We start from the raw sequence: 14,915 nt of genomic DNA, 5'->3' as shown, positions 1-14,915 counted from the left end.
GCAGGCTGTGTCATTGTATTTTGCTGGTCTTCCGTTCGAATCTGGAGATCGACGAATAATTTTATAATTTTTCTTTTTTTTAAATAAATTTTATCTATATTTCTCCATTATTCATAGAGTTAATATGAATCATTCCAAATCATATATTTCAAAACCATTTTATAAATTTAAAATATTTCTGTATTTTAACGGAATTTTAAGAGTCAAGTTCGCGCACATGCGCAGAATCTATTAATATTCTTAGCATTGTGCTTTTAAAACCAGATTTACACAATACTTAAAAATTATTGCCGAGTCGTAATGAGAGTCTTTGACCATTCAGAAGCTCTCGAGGTGCGAGTCTTGGTGGCTAGATAGGCAGGGTGTGTCATTGTATTTTGCTGGTCTTCTGTTCGAATCTCGAGATCGACGAATAATTTTATAATTTTTCTTTTTTTTAAATAAATTTTATCAATATTTCTCCATTATTCACAGAGTTAATATGAATCATTCCAAATAATATATTTCAAAACAATTTTATAAATTTAAAATATTTCTATATTTTATCGGAATTTTAAGATTCAAGTTCGCGCACATGCGCAGAATCTATTAATATTCTTAGCATTATGCTTTTAGAACCAGATTTACACAATGCTTAAAACTTATTGCCGAGTCGTAATGAGAGTCTTTGACCATTCAGAAGCTCTCGAGGTACGAATCTTGGTGGCTAGATCGGCAGGGTGTGTCATTGTATTTTGCTGGTCTTTCGTTCGAATCTCGAAATCGACGAATAATTTTATAATTTTTCTTTTTTTTTAAATAAATTTTATCTATATTTCTCCATTATTCATAGAGTTAATATGAATCATTCCAAATCATATATTTCAAAACAATTTTATAAATTTAAAATATTTCTATATTTTATCGGAATTTTAAGAGTCAAGTTCGCGCACATGCGCAGAATCTATTAATATTCTTAGCATTATGCTTTTAGAACCAGATTTACACAATGCTTAAAACTTATTGCCGAGTCGTAATGAGAGTCTTTGACCATTCAGAAGCTCTCGAGGTACCAATCTTGGTGGCTAGATCGGCAGGGTGTGTCATTGTATTTTGCTGGTCTTCCGTTCAAATCTCGAGATCGACGAATAATTTTATAATTTTTCTTTTTTTTAAATAAATTTTATCAATATTTCTCCATTATTCACAGAGTTAATATGAATCATTCCAAATAATATATTTCAAAACAATTTTATAAATTTAAAATATTTCTATATTTTATCGGAATTTTAAGATTCAAGTTCGCGCACATGCGCAGAATCTATTAATATTCTTAGCATTATGCTTTTAGAACCAGATTTACACAATGCTTAAAACTTATTGCCGAGTCGTAATGAGAGTCTTTGACCATTCAGAAGCTCTCGATGTACGAGTCTTGGTGGCTAGATAGGCAGGGTGTGTCATTGTATTTTGCTGGTCTTCTGTTCGAATCTCGAAATCGACGAATAATTTTATAATTTTTCTTTTTTTAAAATAAATTTTATCTATATTTCTCCATTATTCATAGAGTTAATATGAATCATTCCAAATCATATATTTCAAAACAATTTTATAAATTTAAAATATTTCTATATTTTATCGGAATTTTAAGAGTCAAGTTCGCGCACATGCGCAGAATCTATTAATATTCTTAGCATTATGCTTTTAGAACCAGATTTACACAATGCTTAAAACTTATTGCCGAGTCGTAATGAGAGTCTTTGACCATTCAGAAGCTCTCGAGGTACCAATCTTGGTGGCTAGATCGGCAGGGTGTGTCATTGTATTTTGCTGGTCTTCCGTTCAAATCTCGAGATCGACGAATAATTTTATAATTTTTCTTTTTTTTAAATAAATTTTATCTATATTTCTCCATTATTCATAGAGTTAATATGAATCATTCCAAATCATATATTTCAAAACAATTTTATAAATTTAAAATATTTCTATATTTTATCGGAATTTTAAGAGTCAAGTTCGCGCACATGCGCAGAATCTATTAATATTCTTAGCATTGTGCTTTTAAAACCAGATTTACACAATACTTAAAAATTATTGCCGAGTCGTAATGAGAGTCTTTGACCATTCAGAAGCTCTCGAGGTGCGAGTCTTGGTGGCTAGATAGGCAGGGTGTGTCATTGTATTTTGCTGGTCTTCTGTTCGAATCTCGAGATCGACGAATAATTTTATAATTTTTCTTTTTTAAAATAAATTTTATCTATATTTCTCCATTATTCATAGAGTTAATATGAATCATTCCAAATCATATATTTCAAAACAATTTTATAAATTTAAAATATTTCTATATTTTATCGGAATTTTAAGATTCAAGTTCGCGCACATGCGCAGAATCTATTAATATTCTTAGCATTGTGCTTTTAAAACCAGATTTACACAATACTTAAAACTTATTGCCGAGTGTAATGAGAATCTTTGACCCTTCAGAAGCTGTCGAGGTACGACTCTTGGTGGCTAGATCGGCAGGGTGTGTCATTGTATTTTGCTGGTCTTCTGTTCGAATCTCGAGATAGACAAATAATTTTATAATTTTTCTATTTTTTAAATAAATTTTATCTATATTTCTCCATTATTCACAGAGTCAATATGAATCATTCCAAATCATATATTTCAAAACAATTTTATAAATTTAAAATATTTCTATATTTTATCGGAATTTTAAGAGTCAAGTTCGTGCACATGCGCAGAATCTATTAATATTCTTAACATTATGCTTTTAGAACCTGATTTACACAATGCTTAAAACTTATTGCCGAGTCGTAATGAGAGTCTTTGACCATTCAGAAGCTCTCGAGGTACGAATCTTGGTGGCTAGATCGGCAGGGTGTGTCATTGTATTTTGCTGGTCTTCCGTTCGAATCTCGAGATCGACGAATAATTTTATAATTTTTCTTTTTTTTAAATAAATTTTATCTATATTTCTAAATTATTCATAGAGTTAATATGAATCATTCAAAGTCATATATTTGAACACAATTTTATAAATTTAAAATATTTCTATATTTTATCGGAATTTTAAGAGTCAAGTTCGCGCACATGCACAGAATCTATTAATATTCTTAGCATTATGCTTTTAGAACCAGATTTACAAAATGCTTAAAACTTATTGCCGAGTCGTAATGAGAGTCTTTGACCATTCAGAAGCTCTCGCGGTACGAATCTTGGTGGCTAGATCGGCAGGCTGTGTCATTGTATTTTGCTGGTCTTCCGTTCGAATCTGGAGATCGACGAATAATTTTATAATTTTTCTTTTTTTTAAATAAATTTTATCTATATTTCTCCATTATTCATAGAGTTAATATGAATCATTCCAAATCATATATTTCAAAACCATTTTATAAATTTAAAATATTTCTGTATTTTAACGGAATTTTAAGAGTCAAGTTCGCGCACATGCGCAGAATCTATTAATATTCTTAGCATTGTGCTTTTAAAACCAGATTCACACAATACTTAAAAATTATTGCCGAGTCGTAATGAGAGTCTTTGACCATTCAGAAGCTCTCGAGGTGCGAGTCTTGGTGGCTAGATAGGCAGGGTGTGTCATTGTATTTTGCTGGTCTTCTGTTCGAATCTCGAGATCGACGAATAATTTTATAATTTTTCTTTTTTTTAAATAAATTTTATCAATATTTCTCCATTATTCACAGAGTTAATATGAATCATTCCAAATAATATATTTCAAAACAATTTTATAAATTTAAAATATTTCTATATTTTATCGGAATTTTAAGATTCAAGTTCGCGCACATGCGCAGAATCTATTAATATTCTTAGCATTATGCTTTTAGAACCAGATTTACACAATGCTTAAAACTTATTGCCGAGTCGTAATGAGAGTCTTTGACCATTCAGAAGCTCTCGAGGTACCAATCTTGGTGGCTAGATCGGCAGGGTGTGTCATTGTATTTTGCTGGTCTTCCGTTCAAATCTCGAGATCGACGAATAATTTTATAATTTTTCTTTTTTTTAAATAAATTTTATCTATATTTCTCCATTATTCATAGAGTTAATATGAATCATTCCAAATCATATATTTCAAAACAATTTTATAAATTTAAAATATTTCTATATTTTATCGGAATTTTAAGAGTCAAGTTCGCGCACATGCGCAGAATCTATTAATATTCTTAGCATTGTGCTTTTAAAACCAGATTTACACAATACTTAAAAATTATTGCCGAGTCGTAATGAGAGTCTTTGACCATTCAGAAGCTCTCGAGGTGCGAGTCTTGGTGGCTAGATAGGCAGGGTGTGTCATTGTATTTTGCTGGTCTTCTGTTCGAATCTCGAGATCGACGAATAATTTTATAATTTTTCTTTTTTTAAAATAAATTTTATCTATATTTCTCCATTATTCATAGAGTTAATATGAATCATTCCAAATCATATATTTCAAAACAATTTTATAAATTTAAAATATTTCTATATTTTATCGGAATTTTAAGAGTCAAGTTCGCGCACATGCGCAGAATCTATTAATATTCTTAGCATTATGCTTTTAGAACCAGATTTACACAATGCTTAAAACTTATTGCCGAGTCGTAATGAGAGTCTTTGACCATTCAGAAGCTCTCGAGGTACCAATCTTGGTGGCTAGATCGGCAGGGTGTGTCATTGTATTTTGCTGGTCTTCCGTTCAAATCTCGAGATCGACGAATAATTTTATAATTTTTCTTTTTTTTAAATAAATTTTATCTATATTTCTCCATTATTCATAGAGTTAATATGAATCATTCCAAATCATATATTTCAAAACAATTTTATAAATTTAAAATATTTCTATATTTTATCGGAATTTTAAGAGTCAAGTTCGCGCACATGCGCAGAATCTATTAATATTCTTAGCATTGTGCTTTTAAAACCAGATTTACACAATACTTAAAAATTATTGCCGAGTCGTAATGAGAGTCTTTGACCATTCAGAAGCTCTCGAGGTGCGAGTCTTGGTGGCTAGATAGGCAGGGTGTGTCATTGTATTTTGCTGGTCTTCTGTTCGAATCTCGAGATCGACGAATAATTTTATAATTTTTCTTTTTTTAAAATAAATTTTATCTATATTTCTCCATTATTCATAGAGTTAATATGAATCATTCCAAATCATATATTTCAAAACAATTTTATAAATTTAAAATATTTCTATATTTTATCGGAATTTTAAGATTCAAGTTCGCGCACATGCGCAGAATCTATTAATATTCTTAGCATTGTGCTTTTAAAACCAGATTTACACAATACTTAAAATTTATTGCCGAGTGTAATGAGAATCTTTGACCCTTCAGAAGCTGTCGAGGTACGACTCTTGGTGGCTAGATCGGCAGGGTGTGTCATTGTATTTTGCTGGTCTTCTGTTCGAATCTCGAGATAGACAAATAATTTTATAATTTTTCTATTTTTTAAATAAACATTATCTATATTTCTCCATTATTCACAGAGTCAATATGAATCATTCCAAATCATATATTTCAAAACAATTTTATAAATTTAAAATATTTCTATATTTTATCGGAATTTTAAGAGTCAAGTTCGCGCACATGCGCAGAATCTATTAATATTCTTAACATTATGCTTTTAGAACCTGATTTACACAATGCTTAAAACTTATTGCCGAGTCGTAATGAGAGTCTTTGACCATTCAGAAGCTCTCGAGGTACGAATCTTGGTGGCTAGATCGGCAGGGTGTGTCATTGTATTTTGCTGGTCTTCCGTTCGAATCTCGAGATCGACGAATAATTTTATAATTTTTCTTTTTTTTAAATAAATTTTATCTATATTTCTAAATTATTCATAGAGTTAATATGAATCATTCAAAGTCATATATTTGAACACAATTTTATAAATTTAAAATATTTCTATATTTTATCGGAATTTTAAGAGTCAAGTTCGCGCACATGCACAGAATCTATTAATATTCTTAGCATTATGCTTTTAGAACCAGATTTACAAAATGCTTAAAACTTATTGCCGAGTCGTAATGAGAGTCTTTGACCATTCAGAAGCTCTCGCGGTACGAATCTTGGTGGCTAGATCGGCAGGCTGTGTCATTGTATTTTGCTGGTCTTCCGTTCGAATCTGGAGATCGACGAATAATTTTATAATTTTTCTTTTTTTTAAATAAATTTTATCTATATTTCTCCATTATTCATAGAGTTAATATGAATCATTCCAAATCATATATTTCAAAACCATTTTATAAATTTAAAATATTTCTGTATTTTAACGGAATTTTAAGAGTCAAGTTCGCGCACATGCGCAGAATCTATTAATATTCTTAGCATTGTGCTTTTAAAACCAGATTTACACAATACTTAAAAATTATTGCCGAGTCGTAATGAGAGTCTTTGACCATTCAGAAGCTCTCGAGGTGCGAGTCTTGGTGGCTAGATAGGCAGGGTGTGTCATTGTATTTTGCTGGTCTTCTGTTCGAATCTCGAGATCGACGAATAATTTTATAATTTTTCTTTTTTTTAAATAAATTTTATCAATATTTCTCCATTATTCACAGAGTTAATATGAATCATTCCAAATAATATATTTCAAAACAATTTTATAAATTTAAAATATTTCTATATTTTATCGGAATTTTAAGATTCAAGTTCGCGCACATGCGCAGAATCTATTAATATTCTTAGCATTATGCTTTTAGAACCAGATTTACACAATGCTTAAAACTTATTGCCGAGTCGTAATGAGAGTCTTTGACCATTCAGAAGCTCTCGAGGTACGAATCTTGGTGGCTAGATCGGCAGGGTGTGTCATTGTATTTTGCTGGTCTTTCGTTCGAATCTCGAGATCGACGAATAATTTTATAATTTTTCTTTTTTTTTAAATAAATTTTATCTATATTTCTCCATTATTCATAGAGTTAATATGAATCATTCCAAATCATATATTTCAAAACAATTTTATAAATTTAAAATATTTCTATATTTTATCGGAATTTTAAGAGTCAAGTTCGCGCACATGCGCAGAATCTATTAATATTCTTAGCATTATGCTTTTAGAACCAGATTTACACAATGCTTAAAACGTATTGCCGAGTCGTAATGAGAGTCTTTGACCATTCAGAAGCTCTCGAGGTACCAATCTTGGTGGCTAGATCGGCAGGGTGTGTCATTGTATTTTGCTGGTCTTCCGTTCAAATCTCGAGATCGACGAATAATTTTATAATTTTTCTTTTTTTTAAATAAATTTTATCAATATTTCTCCATTATTCACAGAGTTAATATGAATCATTCCAAATAATATATTTCAAAACAATTTTATAAATTTAAAATATTTCTATATTTTATCGGAATTTTAAGATTCAAGTTCGCGCACATGCGCAGAATCTATTAATATTCTTAGCATTATGCTTTTAGAACCAGATTTACACAATGCTTAAAACTTATTGCCGAGTCGTAATGAGAGTCTTTGACCATTCAGAAGCTCTCGAGGTACGAATCTTGGTGGCTAGATCGGCAGGGTGTGTCATTGTATTTTGCTGGTCTTCCGTTCGAATCTGGAGATCGACGAATAATTTTATAATTTTTCTTTTTTTTAAATAAATTTTATCTATATTTCTCCATTATTCATAGAGTTAATATGAATCATTCCAAATCATATATTTCAAAACCATTTTATAAATTTAAAATATTTCTGTATTTTAACGGAATTTTAAGAGTCAAGTTCGCGCACATGCGCAGAATCTATTAATATTCTTAGCATTGTGCTTTTAAAACCAGATTTACACAATACTTAAAAATTATTGCCGAGTCGTAATGAGAGTCTTTGACCATTCAGAAGCTCTCGAGGTGCGAGTCTTGGTGGCTAGATAGGCAGGGTGTGTCATTGTATTTTGCTGGTCTTCTGTTCGAATCTCGAGATCGACGAATAATTTTATAATTTTTCTTTTTTTTAAATAAATTTTATCAATATTTCTCCATTATTCACAGAGTTAATATGAATCATTCCAAATAATATATTTCAAAACAATTTTATAAATTTAAAATATTTCTATATTTTATCGGAATTTTAAGATTCAAGTTCGCGCACATGCGCAGAATCTATTAATATTCTTAGCATTATGCTTTTAGAACCAGATTTACACAATGCTTAAAACTTATTGCCGAGTCGTAATGAGAGTCTTTGACCATTCAGAAGCTCTCGAGGTACGAATCTTGGTGGCTAGATCGGCAGGGTGTGTCATTGTATTTTGCTGGTCTTTCGTTCGAATCTCGAGATCGACGAATAATTTTATAATTTTTCTTTTTTTTTAAATAAATTTTATCTATATTTCTCCATTATTCATAGAGTTAATATGAATCATTCCAAATCATATATTTCAAAACAATTTTATAAATTTAAAATATTTCTATATTTTATCGGAATTTTAAGAGTCAAGTTCGCGCACATGCGCAGAATCTATTAATATTCTTAGCATTATGCTTTTAGAACCAGATTTACACAATGCTTAAAACTTATTGCCGAGTCGTAATGAGAGTCTTTGACCATTCAGAAGCTCTCGAGGTACCAATCTTGGTGGCTAGATCGGCAGGCTGTGTCATTGTATTTTGCTGGTCTTCCGTTCGAATCTCGAGATCGACGAATAATTTTATAATTTTTCTTTTTTTTAAATAAATTTTATCTATATTTCTCCATTATTCATAGAGTTAATATGAATCATTCCAAATCATATATTTCAAAACAATTTTATAAATTTAAAATATTTCTGTATTTTAACGGAATTTTAAGAGTCAAGTTCGCGCACATGCGCAGAATCTATTAATATTCTTAACATAATGCTTTTAGAACCTGATTTACACAATGCTTAAAACTTATTGCCGAGTCGTAATGAGAGTCTTTGACTATTCAGAAGCTCTCGAGGTACGAATCTTGGTGGCTAGATCGGCAGGGTGTGTCATTGTATTTTGCTGGTCTTCCTATCGAATCTCGAGATCGACGAATAATTTTATAATTTTTCTTTTTTTTAAATAAATTTTATCTGTATTTCTCCATTATTCATAGAGTTAATATGAATCATTCCAAATCATATATTTCAAAACAATTTTATAAATTTAAAATATTTCTATATTTTATCGGAATTTTAAGAGTCAAGTTCGCGCACATGCGCAGAATCCATTAATATTCTTAGCATTATGCTTTTAGAACCAGATTTACAGAATGCTTAAAATGTATTGCCGAGTCGTAATAAGAGTCTTTGACCATTCAGAAGCTCTCGAGGTACGAATCTTGGTGGCTAGATCGGCAGGGTGTGTCATTGTATTTTGCTGGTCTTCCGTTCGAATCTCGAGATCGACGAATAATTTTATAATTTTTCTTTTTTTTAAATAAATTTTATCTATATTTCTCCATTATTCATAGAGTTAATATGAATCATTCCAAATCATATATTTCAAAACAATTTTATAAATTTAAAATATTTCTATATTTTATCGGAATTTTAAGAGTCAAGTTCGAGGCACATGCGCAGAATCTATTAATATTCTTAGCATTGTGCTTTTAAAACCAGATTTACACAATACTTAAAACTCATTGCCGAGTGTAATGAGAATCTTTGACCCTTCAGAAGCTGTCGAGGTACGAGTCTTGGTGGCTAGATCGGCAGGGTGTATCATTGAATTTTGCTGGTCTTCTGTTCGAATCTCGAGATAGACAAATAATTTTATAATTTTTCTATTTTTTAAATAAATTTTATCTATATTTCTCCATTATTCACAGAGTTAATATGAATCATTCCAAATCATATATTTCAAAACAATTTTATAAATTAAAAATATTTCTATATTTTATCGGAATTTTAAGAGTCAAGTTCGCGCACATGCGCAGAATCTATTAATATTCTTAACATTATGCTTTTAGAACCTGATTTACACAATGCTTAAAACTTATTGCCGAGTCGTAATGAGAGTCTTTGACCATTCAGAAGCTCTCGAGGTACGAATCTTGGTGGCTAGATCGGCAGGGTGTGTCATTGTATTTTGCTGGTCTTCCGTTCGAATCTCGAGATCGACGAATAATTTTATAATTTTTCTTTTTTTTAAATAAATTTTATCTATATTTCTCCATTATTCATAGAGTTAATATGAATCATTCCAAATCATATATTTCAAAACAATTTTATAAATTTAAAATATTTCTATATTTTATCGGAATTTTAAGAGTCAAGTTCGCGCACATGCGCAGAATCTATTAATATTACTAGCATTATGCTTTTAGCACCAGATTTACACAATGCTTAAAACTTATTGCCGAGTCGTAATGAGAGTCTTTGACCATTCAGAAGTTCTCGAGGTGCGAATCTTGGTGGCTAGATCGGCAGGGTGTGTCATTGTATTTTGCTGGTCTTCCGTTCGAATCTCGAGATCGACGAATAATTTTATAATTTTTCTTTTTTTTAAATAAATTTTATCTATATTTCTGCATTATTCATAGAGTTAATATGAATCATTCCAAATCATATATTTCAAAACAATTTTATAAATTTAAAATATTTCTATATTTTATCGGAATTTTTAGAGTCAAGTTTGCGCACATGCGCAGAATCTATTAATATTCTTAGCATTGTGCTTTTAAAACCAGATTTACACAATACTTAAAACTTATTGCCGAGTCGTAATGAGAGTCTTTGACCATTCAGAAGCTCTCGAGGTACGAATCTTGGTGGCTAGATCGGCAGGGTGTGTCATTGTATTTTGCTGGTTTTCCGTTCGAATCTCGAGATCGACGAATAATTTTATAATTTTTCTTTTTTTTTAAATAAATTTTATCTATATTTCTAAATTATTCATAGAGTTACTATGAATCATTCTAAATCATATATTTCAAAACAATATTATAAATTTAAAACATTTCTATATTTTATCGGAATTTTGAGAGTCTAGTTCGCGCACATGCGCAGAATCTATTAATATTCTTAGCATTATACTTTTAGAAAAAGATTTACGCAATGCTTAAAACTTATTGCAGAGTCGTAATGAGAGTCTTTGACCATTCAGAAGCTCTCGAGGTACGAATCTTGGTGGTTAAATCGGCAGGGTGTGTCATTGTATTTTGCTGGTCTTCTGTTCGAATCTCGAGATCGACGAATAATTTTATAATTTTTCTTTTTTTTAAATAAATTTTATCTATTTTTCTCCATTATTCATAGAGTTACTATGAATCATTCCAAATCATATATTTCAAAACTATATTTTAAATTCAAAATATTTCTATATTTTATCGGAATTTTAAGAGTCAAGTTCGCGCACATGCGCAGAATCTATTAATATTCTCAGCATTGTGCTTTTAAAACCAGATTTACACAATACTTAAAACTTATTGCCGAGTGTAATGAGAATCTTTGACCCTTCAGAAGCTGTCGAGGTACGAGTCTTGGTGGCTAGATCGGCAGGGTGTATCATTGAATTTTGCTGGTCTTCTGTTCGAATCTCGAGATAGACAAATAAATTCATAATTGTTCTTTTTTTTAAATAAATTTTATCAATATTTCTAAATTATTCATAGAGTGACCATGAATCATTCCAAATCATATATTTCAAAACAATTTATAAATTTAAAATATTTCTATATTTTATCGGAATTTTAAGAGTCAAGTTCGCGCACATGCGCAGAATCTATTAATATTCTTAGCATTGTGCTTTTAAAACCAGATTTACACAATACTTAAAACTTATTGCCGAGTCGTAATGAGAGTCTTTGACCATTCAGAAGCCCTCGAGGTACGAATCTTGGTGGCTAGATCGGCAGGGTGTGTCATTGTATTTTGCTGGTCTTCTGTTCGAATCTCGAGATCGACGAATAATTTTATAATTTTTCTTTTTTTTAAATAAATTTTATCTATTTTTCTCAATTATTCATAGAGTTACTATGAATCATTCCAAACCATATATTTCAAAACTATATTTTAAATTCAAAATATTTCTATATTTTTTCGGAATTTTAAGAGTCAACTTCGCGCACATGCGCAGAATCTATTAATATTCTTAGCATTGTGCTTTTAAAACCAGATTTACACAATACTTAAAACTTATTGCCGAGTCGTAATAAAAGTCTTTGACCATTCAGAAGCTCTCGAGGTACGAATCTTGGTGGCTAGATCGGCAAGGTGTGTCATTGTATTTTGCTGGTCTTCCGTTCGAACCTCGAGATCGACGAATAATTTTATAATTTTTCTTTTTTTTAAATAAATTTTATCTATATTTCTCCATTATTCATAGAGTTAATATGAATCATTCCAAATCATATATTTCAAAACAATTTTATAAATTTAAAATATTTCTATATTTTATCGGAATTTTAAGAGTCAAGTTCGCGCACATGCGCAGAATCTATTAATATTCTTAGCATTGTGCTTTTAAAACCAGATTTACACAATACTTAAAACTTATTGCCGAGTGTAATGAGAATCTTTGACCCTTCAGAAGCTGTCGAGGTACGAGTCTTGGTGGGTAGATCGGCAGGGTGTATCATTGAATTTTGCTGGTCTTCTGTTCGAATCTCGAGATAGACAAATAATTTTATAATTTTTCTATTTTTTAAATAAATTTTATCTATATTTCTCCATTATTCACAGAGTTAATATGAATCATTCCAAATCATATATTTCAAAACAATTTTATAAATTTAAAATATTTCTATATTTTATCGGAATTTTAAGAGTCAAGTTCGCGCACATGCGCAGAATCTGTTAATATTCTTAGCATTGTGCTTTTAAAACCAGATTTACAATACTTAAAACTTATTGCCGAGGCGTAATGAGAGTCTTTGACCATTCAGAAGCTCTCGAGGTACGAGTCTTGGTGGCTAGACAGGCAGGGTGTGTCATTGTATTTTGCTGGTCTTCCGTTCGAATCTCGAGATCGACGAATAATTTTATAATTTTTCTTTTTTTTAAATAAATTTTATCTATATTTCTGCATTATTATTCATAGAGTTAATATGAATCATTCCAAATCATATATTTCAAAACAATTTTATAAATTTAAAATATTTCTATATTTTATCGGAATTTTTAGAGTCAAGTTCGCGCACATGCGCAGAATCTATTAATATTCTTAGCATTGTGCTTTTAAAACCAGATTTACACAATACTTAAAACTTATTGCCGAGTGTAATGAGAATCTTTGACCCTTCAGAAGCTGTCGAGGTACGAGTCTTGGTGGGTAGATCGGCAGGGTGTATCATTGAATTTTGCTGGTCTTCTGTTCGAATCTCGAGATAGACAAATAATTTTATAATTTTTCTATTTTTTAAATAAATTTTATCTATATTTCTCCATTATTCACAGAGTTAATATGAATCATTCCAAATCATATATTTCAAAACAATTTTATAAATTTAAAATATTTCTGTATTTTAACGGAATTTTAAGAGTCAAGTTCGCGCACATGCGCAGAATCTATTAATAATCTTAGCATTATGCTTTTAGAACCAGATTTACACAATGCTTAAAACTTATTGCCGAGTCGTAATGAGAGTCTTTGACCATTCAGAAGCTCTCGATGTACGAGTCTTGGTGGCTAGATAGGCAGGGTGGGTCATTGTATTTTGCTGGTCTTCTGTTCGAATCTCGAGATCGACGAATAATTTTATAATTTTTCTTTTTTTTAAATAAATTTTATCTATATTTCTCCATTATTCATAGAGTTAATATGAATCATTCCAAATCATATATTTCAAAACAATTTTATAAATTTAAAATATTTCTATATTTTATCGGAATTTTAAGATTCAAGTTCGCGCACATGCGCAGAATCTATTAATATTCTTAGCATTGTGCTTTTAAAACCAGATTTACACAATACTTAAAACTTATTGCCGAGTGTAATGAGAATCTTTGACCCTTCAGAAGCTGTCGAGGTACGAGTCTTGGTGGCTAGATCGGCAGGGTGTATCATTGAATTTTGCTGGTCTTCTGTTCGAATCTCGAGATAGACAAATAATTTTATAATTTTTCTATTTTTTAAATAAATTTTATCTATATTTCTCCATTATTCACAGAGTCAATATGAATCATTCCAAATCATATATTTCAAAACAATTTTATAAATTTAAAATATTTCTATATTTTATCGGAATTTTAAGAGTCAAGTTCGCGCACATGCGCAGAATCTATTAATATTCTTAACATTATGCTTTTAGAACTTGATTTACACAATGCTTAAAACTTATTGCCGAGTCGTAATGAGAGTCATTGACCATTCAGAAGCTCTCGAGGTACGAATCTTGGTGGCTAGATCGGCAGGGTGTGTCATTGTATTTTGCTGGTCTTCCGTTCGAATCTCGAGATCGACGAATAATTTTATAATTTTTCTTTTTTTTAAATAAATTTTATCTATATTTCTCCATTATTCATAGAGTTAATATGAATCATTCCAAAACATATATTTCAAAACAATTTTATAAATTTAAAATATTTCTATATTTTAACGGAATTTTAAGAGTCAAGTTCGCGCACATGCGCAGAATCTATTAATATTCTTAGCATTAAGCTTTTGGAACCAGATTTGCACAATGCTTAAAACTTATTGCCGAGTCGTAATGAGAGTCTTTGACCATTCAGAAGCTCTCGATGTACGAGTCTTGGTGGCTAGATAGGCAGGGTGTGTCATTGTATTTTGCTGGTCTTCTGTTCGAATCTCGAGATCGACGAATAATTTTATAATTTTTCTTTTTTTAAAATAAATTTTATCTATATTTCTCCATTATTCATAGAGTTAATATGAATCATTCCAAATCATATATTTCAAAACAATTTTATAAATTTAAAATATTTCTATATTTTATCGGAATTTTAAGATTCAAGTTCGCGCACATGCGCAGAATCTATTAATATTCTTAGCATTATGCTTTTAGAACCAGATTTACACAATGCTTAA

This window comes from Argiope bruennichi, chromosome 2 (assembly GCF_947563725.1).
Source record: "Argiope bruennichi chromosome 2, qqArgBrue1.1, whole genome shotgun sequence".
NCBI classification, from domain to species: Eukaryota; Metazoa; Arthropoda; class Arachnida; order Araneae; family Araneidae; genus Argiope; species Argiope bruennichi.
This window is presented reverse-complemented; position numbering follows the sequence as displayed.